The sequence below is a fragment of the Octopus bimaculoides genome, chromosome 3 (assembly GCF_046866305.1).
Source record: "Octopus bimaculoides isolate indiv1 chromosome 3, ASM4686630v1, whole genome shotgun sequence".
Taxonomy (NCBI): Eukaryota; Metazoa; Mollusca; class Cephalopoda; order Octopoda; family Octopodidae; genus Octopus; species Octopus bimaculoides.
Window position 1 is genome coordinate 119,568,485 of NC_142930.1, and position 11,664 is coordinate 119,580,148.

The following is an 11,664-nucleotide window of genomic DNA, read 5'->3' on the forward strand; positions in this document are numbered from 1 at the left end:
CCTCGCAACCAACCTCATTAAATATGATAAAGAGATGGCTTTTTTAATTAAATTATGCCTCAGTAACGTGTACCGAATTTTTTTGATATTCCATTTCACACATATATATATATATATATATATATATATATATATAACAAAGTAAAGTTGGAAGGTACCGCACGAGTGGAAATATATATGAAAGAATATTTGAAAATGCAATTTTAAAGATGTTTATTCACTTGATCGGTTTCACTTTTTTAGAAACAGATTGTCAAAAGTAAACTGTAAAGCTTTGTATAAGCTTTGTTGTGTTAAGTACTGGTTGTCACACAAGAATTAAAATACTGATATACATTCTTTGATAATGATAAGAAAATGTTAAAAACAGTTTACAAGAAAGTATTTAAGAAAGTAATCAGAACGGAACTCCAAAGAGTATTGAGTTCAATAAAAATCATGTTTGTTAGCTAGTATATATATATATATATATATATATATATATATATATATATATATATATATATACAGAAGGAGATATATTTAAGAATTTACAAAAATTGTAGAGGAATAACTGACCTGTCTTTCTAACATTTTGTCTTATGTGTAGCTAAGGGCTATCTATGTGTGTGTGTGTGTCTTTTAGTTTTTGTTTATTCATACACATCAACAAATGAGCCAATTGAACAACCCTCTGTGGTTATTCAATTTGCTAGAAATAACAGCCAAATCTCTCTCATACAATGCTCTTGTTAGTATTAAGGAAAAGGAGAAAATAGAATTAATATTTTTGATTTTGTTCGGCTCTCTGAATTTAATTTGTTCGCTAAGGTGTGGCAGCTACGAGAATCAAACATAAAGGTTATCTCTGTTGTCATCGGAGCATTGGGTTCATTACCATCCAATCTAAAAAAAAAAAGCATCTGAAAACTTTAGAAATACCCTACAATCTAGGTGTATTGCGAAATTTGGCACTACTTGGAACTGCACGCATATTGCGTAAAGTATTGTCTGTCTGAGGACTATGTTGTGACTTGACAAACAGTACAATCCCCCGGTTAAACACAATATTTTCAATCAACAATATTGCATAATATTCGACATCTATCAGTAATAATAATAATGTAGCTGCTGCTACTGACCCTCCTCCTTCTCCTCCTCTTCTTCTTCTTCTTCTTACTACTACTACTACTACTACTACTACTACTACTACTACTACTACTACTAGACACTCTCCATTCCTGAATGTAAAAGGTCAATTGCACTTTTTTGTTACCACCTATTTCACCTCTTGGTTTTTTTCCGTTTGTCGTTTACTTTCTGACACTTTATCCTTTACATTTCTATCATCCATTGTCTCCTGTCTGTTTCACTCTAATTATTTTTACGCCCAACTTTTACAAGCAACAATCTCCTTATTATTTTCCTTATTAACTTTCTTCGAATTCCTCAAATCACTCGCCACCCAGCTACAATTTGAGCAAGCATCTCTCATATAACCGCAGTTTTTTTATGTGTTCATTGTGTATTGTACTTTACTCTCTCCTTCATCGTCTCTCTCTCTCTCTCTCTCTTTCTCTCTCACCACTCCTCTCTTCAGCTTTCTATACAATACAATCATTTTCTATCACCCCCTTTCCTTTTCTCTTTTTTAACTCCACCTCCAGAATCTTCCGTCTCTGGATATCACACTCGTTCTCAACTCCGACCTACATTTCTCTTCCAATATCTCTTAAAATAATTACATTCAAAGAAATTATCGAAATGATCTGCAGATGAAATGTGAAACACCATTATAAATTATAACATTCTTTAGAATTAAACAAGTTAACCTCTTAGCAAAGTGAATAAATAATGAAATCAGAGAGGTATCGAATTGTCTAACACTTACACGTTCACAGAATTGCATGCAGAGCACAAGCACACTCACACACACACACATACACACACACACACACACACACACACACACACACACATAAAACACACACAGACGTTCGCGCGCACATACACAAACATATTATTGGAACAAATGATTTTGAAGTCATCAAACGTTCACACCTCCAAAACAATTCGCAAAACAAAATAAATTGACTTTTACGAATTAAGCCTCTATATAACTAAGTACTTAAACATTGTTTTTTAATCGTAAGCATTGCAAGTTATAAGAACTAATACAAGTCGACAGTTCTTTTAATTTGAATTTAAATGTTTATCGGGTGGGAAATGGGGTATCTTTTATCGTTTACTTGCTTCAGTTATTGGACTGCGGCGACGCTGGTGCAACACTTTGAAGGGATCTTGTCGAGTACGGTACTTACGATTTTGTCCTGTAACTCTGGAACTTTGCCATCGGTTCTTTGGCCGAGCTGCTAATGTTCAATGACCTAAAGAAAGCCATCTTATATTTTTATTTCTTCCCCCCCCCCATTTCAGATATACTATTATATCGATTATGTCTACCCGATTAACAAAAGAGCAAGAGATTGCGGTTATATATATATATATATATATATATATATATATATATATATATATACACACACACACACATACACACACACACATACACACACACACACACACACACACACACACACTCATATATATATATATATATATATAGTAGAGATGCAATGGCCCAGTGTTTAGGGCAGTGGACTCGCGGTTTCAATTCCCAGACCGGGCATTGTGAGTGTTTATTGAGCGAAAAGCACCTAAAAAGCTCCATGAGACCCCAGCAGAGGGTGGTGGCGAACCCTGCTTTACTCTTTCACCACAACTTTCTCTCACTCTTTCTTCCTGTTTCTGTTGTACCTGTATTTCAAAGGGCCAGTCTTGTCACACTCTGTGTCACGCTGAATCTCCCCCAAGAACTATGTTAAGGGTACACGTGTCTGTGGAGTTCTCAGTCACTTGCACGTTAATTTCACAAGCAAGCTGTTCCGTTGATCGAATCAACTGGAACCCACGTCGTCGTAACCGACTCAGTGCCAATAACAACAATATTTATATATATATATACGTATACAGGGTACGATGTGTAAATTGTCACCAGTTTACATTTTTAATTTCACGCATGCGATTTGCTTGTATTTGATTTTGTCGACTACACAGTATAGTTGGGGCAGTTCGGCAGCTTCGTAAGTTAATGTAGATAAAACAATTAATGCGCATATGCGAAATGAAAAATATAAACTGGCGACAATTTACTCATCGCATCCTATATGTATATATATGTGCCTGTGTCCTTGTGCGTATCTGTGTGAGTGTATGCGCACGTGTGTGAGTGTGTGCACGCGTGTGCACGCGTGTGCGTGTGTATGTATGTGTGAGTGTAGATATATAGATTGATATGTAGCATTGGGGCGTGAATAAAATATTAAACGTATTTAAGTCAAATTAGCATTATATTAAGGAATATTAAAAGAATTGCTGGTGCTAAATACTAATATATAACTTGAAAATTAAAATAAAATGTAAGAAAATGGAAACTGTCAATAATCAAAATGGAAGCAATTTCAGTAGTATTATTTGTAGTAGTAGTAGTAGTAGTAGTACTATTAGTAGTAGTTGTAGTAGTAGTAGTAATATTAATATTTTCAATATATTCCCAAGCTGATAAATGGGTTTCAAACGAATGAAAGATCTCTTGGGAGATAATTTACCTATCAAACATTTATGAATGCAATAAAAATTGAAGACATACTACATTTTTTTTTACTTGAAGTTCTTCCTAGAGAGCGTTATATTTTGACTAAGTAATTTTTCAGATATTCTACAATACACAAATTTTTTTCGTACATACTGGCAAATCTATACACGTAAACACATTCAAGTAAATACAATTCCCACCGCCCCTGCACACGCATATAAATGTTTGAATGTAGGCATTGTATAGTCTTCACACACATGCGCCTATATATATATATATATATATATATATATATATATATATATATATATATATATATATATATATATACATATATAAATATATATATATATATATATATATATATATATATATATATATATATATATATATATATATATATATATATAAATATATATATATATATATGTATTCATATATATATATATATATATAGAATAGATAGATAGATAAATAGATATAAATATCTATGTAGGCATCTGTATATATATATATATATATATATATATATATATATATATATATATATAAGACAAAGATATCAATGTAACATTAGCTCAATAGTAGTTACAATCGTTTCTGTAGAATTTTACTTAATATATCATTTCGCTTATGTGTGTGTATCTGTGTGTGTGTGTCTGTGTTTGTATATCTTGGGCCACCCCATAAATAATGCGGTTTTTTCAATTGCATGAACTAGAAATCGTTGTGGGACGAGATAAACGACCTGCATCAACATGCTATAAAAGCAGGTAGGAATTGCACCTGGTATTTATGCGTAATGGAAGTTTTGAAGAGGGCTGTTCCAGTTTGACAGTTATATTTTCAAAGCTATAATGGAAGTAACAAAGGTATATTTTGCTTTATGAGTTCAATAAAGGCCCCACCGCAACGGACGGAAAGCGCAAGGAATATTAATGCAGTATATGACAAGAAGAGTAAGCAAGTATCAACGGTGATTCCAGAAATTCTGAGCCGGAAGCTACAGCCTAGAAGACGAGCTTCGTCCTGGAAGATGTATAGAGCTCAACGAGGACGTCCTGCAAACCCTAGTGGAACAGAATCCCATCGTAAATGTTGAGGACCTAGCAGTGTAGCTTGCATTTGTCAGTCAATCATTCATCGACACCTGCGTGCCATCTAATAAGTAAAAAAAAATATTGGGTTAATGGGTTACTCACAAACTCTCCATGGCTAATCGCGCACAAAGGGTGAATGTGTGCTCTTCTTTGCTGTCACGTCTCATGAATGAACCTTTTTTGGACCGACGAGTGACTGGTGACGAGAAATAGGTTCTCTATAAAAATGTCAAGCACCGTGGGTAAGGAAGGGAGGAACACCGACAACCCAGGTTAGATAAGTTCTTCACCCGTATAAGTTGTTGTTATCTGTTTTGTGGAATATAAAGGGTTTAGTCCCCTTTGAAGTTTTAAACACAAACCAAACGATAACAAAGGAGATCTCCTGCAACCAGCTTGAGCGCCTTCGGTCAACAGTAAAAGAAAAACGACTATCGCTGTTTTCAAGGTGAAAGGTGTTCTTCCATACGAAGAGGATGACATTCAAAAGGCTGAAGCACTTTGGATGGGAAACAATGTCCCATCCACCATGTTTACCGGACACTGCCCCATCTGATTATCATTTATTCCGCAGTCTTGAAAGTCATTTGGGCGGAAAAATTATGAATTCAGTAGACAAGATCAGAATTGTACTGGAGACATACTTTTCGTCATGGACAAGTGAATTTTGGAAGAGGGGCTTTGCATGCCAATCAGATAGATGGAAGAGCATTGTAGACAATGAAGGAGAATATATATTCTCGATTAAAAGAACTTCGTTTATCTTAATTTTGAAAAATAAAAGTATAAAAAACCGCAATATTTATGGGATGGCTCAATATATATATATATGTGTGTGTGTGTGTGTGTGTGTGTGTGTGTGTGTGTCTGTTGTTTGTTCCTTCTCGAGCCATGCCTGGCTCATAAGAGTCGGTCCGTCGCAGGTGAGCTACTACATGTAGGAGTAAAGAGGGAGAGAAAATTGTGGCGAAAGAGTCAGCAGAAGTTCGCCATTACCTATATATACAAAGTTAGTTAGATAGATAGATAGACAGACTGACCGACTGGCAGACAAATAGACTTGCATAGCCATACATACGTATATATATACATATATGTATATTTTATATTTGATACCTCTAAGTTAGGTGGTTAAACCGTAATCCCTCCACACGGGACTTTTTTTCATACGGGACTATTTGTGACGCACATGGAATAGATTTCTTTGAGGTGGGATGCCTGAACTCACTAGCCGATGAATTCGTAAGTGCCTTTCTTATCGTTGATTTTTTGGTGTCGCATGGCCAAAAATTACCGTGATTTTTTTTAGAGACACTTTCAAATTTATCAGAATATCGGACTGAAGATTTGGAATAGAGAAATTTTCATTCTCTTAACCATGAAACGATTGTATCCGATTAACTAAAGACTTGTTTTGTTTATGTTTTCCCCTCCGGTTTTTTGTTCTATGAGTGCCATAAATATCGCCATCCATTTAGAGAAAAATTTGTAGTTTAGAATCAGTAGTTCTTTGACTGCTATTTCTAAATTTTCAGTATGTTGGAGAAGCAACTCAATGCTAATCCCTGTATATTTATGATGATTATACATATATATATATATATATATTTATATATATATATATATATATATATATATATATATATATATATATACTCTTCCATCTTTCAAATGGTATACTCCATTTCCTATGTATATTTTGCACTTTCGACAGCCATATTTTTCATGAATGTAAAATACTTTACTCAATAGATTCGCACTTCATCTGGCTGTATTTTTGTTGAAGATTTTCAGTGTGTTTGTGTAGGTGACGTCTGAGACCAGTAAAGTATGTACTGCATTCGATGTCATAAAAGGCTCTCGGGAATGTAACACGCAATATAATTTCATCAGTGCATATTCAGGAGGAAATGTTTTTAGCACATCAAAGCATGTAATGTTTAAAGCAATCTAACACTGCATTGCAAAACATCACAAAATATCATATCACCGATCCATCAATCCGATATTTCTTATTACAGGGCAAGGAATAATAATAATGTGTAAGTAAATACTCTTCTTCTTCTTCTTCTTCTTCTTCTTCTTCTTCTTCTTCTTATTATTATTATTATTATTATTATTATTATTATTATTATTATTATTATTATTATTATTATTATTATTATTATTATTATTATTATTATGTGAGAGAGCAGTGCATGTCATGAAAATGACACTGGGGTAAAATATACGAATCCCAGTATGCCCATCATGACTACCCGTCTGTTAAGGGTACACCAGGCACATGCATCACAACCATATGTGCGCGACATGGTGATCTCATATCAAGTTAAACAGCGCATGACCTAGCAGGTGGGGCCCAGTTAGAATTTTCTTCACGTCGAGTAACCCATCCCGCTCAAAAGGTCCCTGAATAAGGTTTGTTTAAGGATGTTCAGCAAAACACCCATGTTTCCAAGGGTGAATTATTCAAACCCCAAAGAATTCCTCGCAACACATGGTTATGATGCTCCCCCACTACTTCTGCTCATGATCAGAGATGCACATATCGTCAGCCACCAAGTGACATGCTCAACTGGTTAAGGTCAAACAACTGACAAGCAGATCTGTGGTATAGAGCAGAATAGTTGCTGTAGCCCATCTTTTATACCAAGACAAAACAATGTATTATTATTATTATTATTATTATTATTGTTCAGTAGTTTTATTTTTATAACGTGCTTTCACTTCACTACCGAGCGCAGCTCTGTACGCCTTGGGTATGTGCTGTGGTTTGCTGTGGTACTCATATTTTTACTGTATTGAAAGTGTTTTGCGTAGAATGTGTGCAGTACCCAGTAGTGCAATTTTCTGTATGTTATATATATTTGTAAGTCCTGGTGTTTTTGTTATGTATTTGTCTGAATATTTTTTTATTATACCTAAGGCACCTACTATGATAGGAATTGTCTCTGTTTTTAGATTCCACATTCGAGTTATCTCTATTTCCAGGTCTTTGTATTTTGAAAGTTTTTCCATTTCCTTTAGAGAAACGTTGTCATCTGCTGGTATTGATACATCAATTCGAAAGCATTTTTTTTCTTCCTGATCTTTGACAACTATATCTGGTCTATTTGCCTTATTTTCTCTATCTGTGTGTATTGGCATATCCCAGGGTATGGTTGCTTTCTCGTTTTCTGTGACCTTTTCTGGCGTGTGTTTATACCATCTTTTTTCTGTTGTTATTCCATAGTGTTGGCATAGCTTCCAGTGTATATAGGTCCCAGCTCTGTCGTGCCTGTGAATATATTCCTTCGTAGCCAGGACTGGGCAGCCAGAGATAATATGATTTATTTTTTCTTGTCCATCTCCACATATTCAACAGTTGTTATATTTCTTTTCATTATGTGTTTTTGGTAATTTCTGGTGCGGAGGCTTTGGTCTTGTGCAGCAATTAAAAATCCTTCAGTCTCTGCTTTGAGTCCTGAGCTTCTCAGCCATTGCTGGGATTTTTCTCTGTTTATTTCTTTCGCATTTAGTTTAGCCCAGTATTTACCATGTAGGGGCTTTTCTTGCCATCGTTTTATCATGGATCGTTGCTGTTCTAGTTTTAGTTTGGATTTCATTTGTTTTATAGCTTTTGTTGTTTCTTCTTCTTCTTCTTCTTCTTCTTCTTCTTCTTCTTCTTCTTCTTCTTCTTCTTCTTCTTCTTCTTCTTCTCCTTCTTCTTCTTCTTCTTCTTCTTCTTCTTCTTCTTCTTCTTCTTCTTCTTCTTCTTCTTCTTCTTCTTCTTCTTCTTCTTCTTCTTCGTATTTGTTAGGTAGATTGATTTCTTGTTTGTATTTGTCAGCTTCCTGAAAACAGCTTTTTGTTTTGCTCGTGTTTTGTGGCTATTTGTATTAGTTTCCCTTGCTTTTGGAGTAGGTATTTTTGCAGTGCTATGCTGTTTTTTTAATAATAGTTTTCTAGCTGTATAAGACCCCTGCCACCTTCTGTGCGTTGTATATATAGCATTTCTATGTCAGATTTTGGGTGGTGCATCCTATATCCTGTCATTATTTTTCTTGTTTTCCTGTCTATTTTACATAGTTCGTTTAGTGTCCAGTTAAGGATGTTGTAGCTGTAGCTTATAATTGGGACAGCTAAAGTGTTGATACCCATTATGTTGTTTTTAGCATTGAGCTCTGTTTTTAGTATTGATCTAACTCCTCTATAGTACTCTTTCTTTATTTTTTCTTTCATTTGTGTATGTTGTATCCTTTCTAGTTCATTGACTCCTAAATACTTGTATGGTTGGCTTTCGTCTAGTTCTCTTATTTCATTGGCTTTATCTAGTGTTATATTGCTGCTTTTAACTAATTTTCCTCTTTTCAGGGTTGCTTTGGCACATTTTTCTAATCCGAATTTCATATCTATTTCCTTGGTAAAGCCGTGTACTGTCTGTAGTAGTGTTTCTAGCTCTTTGTCGTTTTTAGCATATAATTTTAGGTCATCCATATATAGAAGGTGGCTGACTGATTTTCCGTAGCATTTGTAACCGCATCCAGTTCTATTTAGCAATTCCGTTAAAGGTGTGAGTGCCAGGCAGAACAGGAGTGAAGAGAGCGTGTCTCCCAGGAATATTCCTCTTCTAATGGGGATGGCTTTCGTTTTAACAAGTCCCTCTTTTGTTTCGAGCTGTAGCACTGTTTGCCATTTGTTCATTGAGTGCCCTATGTATTTTATAATAATTGGTGCCACCTTGTTTATGGCTAGCGTTTCCAGAATCCACGTGTGGGGAACACTGTCGAAGGCCTTTTGGTAATCCACCCAGGCCATACTGAGGCCTTTCTTCTTTCTGCGGCTGTCTTCAGTTATGGCTTTATTGATCAATAATTGATCTTTACAGCCGTATGAGCCCTTGTAGCATCCCTTCTGCTCTTCTGGAAACAGGTTGTTATTTTCCAGGTGTTTATTATTGCAGTAAAGGCTTTGTAGATCGTAGGGAGACAGGTTATAGGTCTACAGTTTTGTGGTTTCTCCGTTTCCGTGGATTTGGGGATTAAGATGGTTTTCCCTTTTGTGAGCCATTCAGGCATTGTCTCTGGCTCTGCTAGTATGTTGTTAAAGTTTTCTGCCAGCTTTTTATTATTATTATTATTATTATTATTATTATTATTATTATTATTATCTCATCCTCATTGCTTCGTAACACTGTGTAAGTAAAAATGCACTGGAGTTTTTACTCATCTGTCAAGTCACAACTAGGACCTCAGACAGATAATACTTTCTTTAAGACGTACGCTGTGCCTTAGGCTGCTTTTTGCATGACATCAATCCTGCACGGGATTTCCAGTTGCCTTAAGAAGTTTTGAAGTTTCAGTGAGATTGAGCCCAACGCTCCGATTACCACTGCTATCATTTTTACATTACCCTCTTGCATTGCATACAATCTTGCCATTTCCACCTTCAATTCGGAGTACTTGATGATTGCGTCAACCTCTTTACTCACAACATTCATGTCATTTGGTATGGCTACATCAAGGATCTGACAGTATTTGTTTCTATTATTCAATATGACAGTATCCAGACGACAGTGTTCGATTACACGATCTGTCTGAAAATTATAGTCACAGAGTATCGTTATTTTTTCATATTATTATTATTATTATTATTATTATTGTTATTATTATTATTATTATTATTATTATTATTATTATTATTATTATTATTATTATTATTATTATTACTATTATTATTATTATTATTATTGAGTGAGAGAACAGTGCATGACATCAAATTTACACCGAGGTAAAATATACGAAGTCCAGTATACCCATCGTGACTACTCGTCCTCTAAGGGTAGACCACGCACATGCATCACAACCATATGTGCGTGACATGGTGATCTCCTATCAAGATAAACAGCATATTATCTTGCAGGTGGGGCCCAGATAGAATTTTCTTCACGTCGAATAGCCCATCCAACTCCAAAGGCCCGAAATAGATGAGGAAACGCTAATGGCAGCCATCCTGTTTAACTGTGAGAACAAGACCGAGATTAATAAGGTGGTGAAGTCAGCAGAGGTACACTGAAGGGGATATAGACTGGAAATCATGGTCCATATAACCTTGTCAGATCTCCACAAGATAGCAGAGGAGTTGATGATCCCCGATGACACCCGGTTGAGAATTGTGGTGGAGGGGCGACCTCCTATATGTTATAATTGCGGTGCATGGGGACACATGCAGGCAAGGTGTCCTCAGAAACACGAAGAAAGAACAGATAACCAGGCAGAGGTGGAAGAAGCAGTTGTGAATGCGGAAAAGAAGGAGGAGGAAACAGTAGTCGAGAAGAAAAGAATAAGTACAGAGTCACCGCCAAAAATCCTGAAAAAATAGAAAGGCGGCGAAAATACAAGAGAAAAAAGAAGTGAGTGCAATTCGAACCCTGGAACCGCAGCCGACAACAAGTAGGAGTCAAGAAGAGAGATATGAGATGTGGAAGGAGAGGATAAAAGAAAAAAAATAGAGCAAGCGTGGCATAAAAGGAGACCGAGAGGACAGAATATAAGAATGATGGTGATTTATAAGAAGGATGTGGCGATTGAAAAAAAGATTACGAAAGTAAAAAATTTAAGAAGAGTAAAATTGGATGAAGATTTATTTCACAGTGACGAGAAAGCAGCACTATTAGAGAGAGAAAGAGTATTAAAACTGCGGGAAACGTTTGGTGCGGAAATGAAACTAACAGGACTTTGTTTCCAGTATGATAAATTGCCGAACGTGGTATTGTTCAACGACTTGTGAGAATACATGCGGGATATGTAAGATTGTATAAAAAGTCTGATGAAATTATGATTAATTAGAACAGTAAAATGGAACTGCTTGCTTTGGGGAGCAGGTAAGCAATTTCATTTTTTCATTCCTTTATTCATTATATTTATATTTCATACGTTACGTTCTATGTAC